Source organism: Chrysochloris asiatica, unplaced genomic scaffold (assembly GCF_000296735.1).
Source record: "Chrysochloris asiatica unplaced genomic scaffold, ChrAsi1.0 scaffold00223, whole genome shotgun sequence".
In the NCBI taxonomy this organism is placed as follows: Eukaryota; Metazoa; Chordata; class Mammalia; order Afrosoricida; family Chrysochloridae; genus Chrysochloris; species Chrysochloris asiatica.
Genome location: NW_006408741.1, coordinates 202,875 through 204,250, shown reverse-complemented (window position 1 = coordinate 204,250; position 1,376 = coordinate 202,875).

Sequence of the window (1,376 nt, the reverse complement as noted above, 5' to 3'; positions counted from 1 at the left end):
AACACTTGCTGTTAGTAACAATGAATGGTTGCAAGGGTTTTTAGGCACAAACGGATCCCTTTTTTCATTTTCTTCTCTGTAAACATGAGATGAGCTTCTTTCTGTCAGGGCTAGCTCCACCTTGCCCAGGAATGGTCACCCTTCTGCCAGTTACTCCACGGTTCCCAGGTCTTCCATGGGTTTCCAATGGAAAGGCGAGAATGGTAGAGTAGGCACCTAGTTACAATGGATCTACTAAGGTCTGGCACAGTGTTATGTGCTCACATTAATTTCTATACGTATATTAATGTTTGAGGGGAAGAGAAAATCTCTGCCTTTTCCCCAAATCCTGATTATCTTGGGCTTGGCTTGAATTTGGGTTCTTTTGCTTTTACTTTTGGATTCATAATGATTGTCTTGTCTCTAGTTCAAAGCTAGTTTTACTGGTCACATCAATATTTTTGTGGGGATTTCATGTAACTTTGGGGCAACAGTGTAAAATAAAAGTAAACTCTTTTTAGTTGAATCAAAATCTTCGCAATATATTTAGATTGCTTTTAATTAGTTAAACTGAAATATCTGGTCTCCAGGAGGTAGATGGAGTCTATTGAGGGTCTCTTTTGGGAGCTGAAGCTTGTTCTAAGGAGTAATGCCATCCATGCCCCCAGCACAGTGCTCAGCATGGGAGCATTTCTGTGCATTGTACTAATTGGTGGCTAACTACAGACGGAACAGAAAGGGGCCCTTATTTTACTAATCAGCAGCAAAGCCTTCTCAGGAGACAGAAGATAGGCTCACAGAGAGGAGGAGGCAGGGAGTGCTCAAGTAAGCATCCAGGTGACACTTGTGACTTTTTAAAACAACTTTAAGCAGGCAATTTCATTTAATTTCTTTTCAGAGCCAGATACACATTAGAAGCAGCATGCTGAAGGGGCTGCAGTGTCTAGGAACGCTGAAGGGACTGGTTTTAATTTGCTTTCTGTTTCTGCTGCTAATGACACCCTGTTGAGACAGACTATGTAATATTAACGCACAAATTCCCACAGTCACATTCTCCAGTTAGGATGTCTTGGTCTTCTATGAGATCTCTTTAGCACAACTTGTATCATTAAAAGAAAACATAACAGAAAACATCATTTACCTCACCTCCAGGAGAGAAAAGGGCTGGAGAAACAGAATGGTAGGTTCTTTCCTAGTTCATTTTATTTTATGATTTTCAATCGTCATTACTTCAAATATCTGAAGTATGAACACACAAACTTCCATTAGTCGAAAGACATACAATGCTTCCATGTTTAGTAACCTTAATAGCTCCTTCTTATAGATCTTAGTAGTCTAAGTATTTTATGCTCAGGGGGAATGTCCAAAGTGCATTGAAGGAATTGGCAAAGAACAAG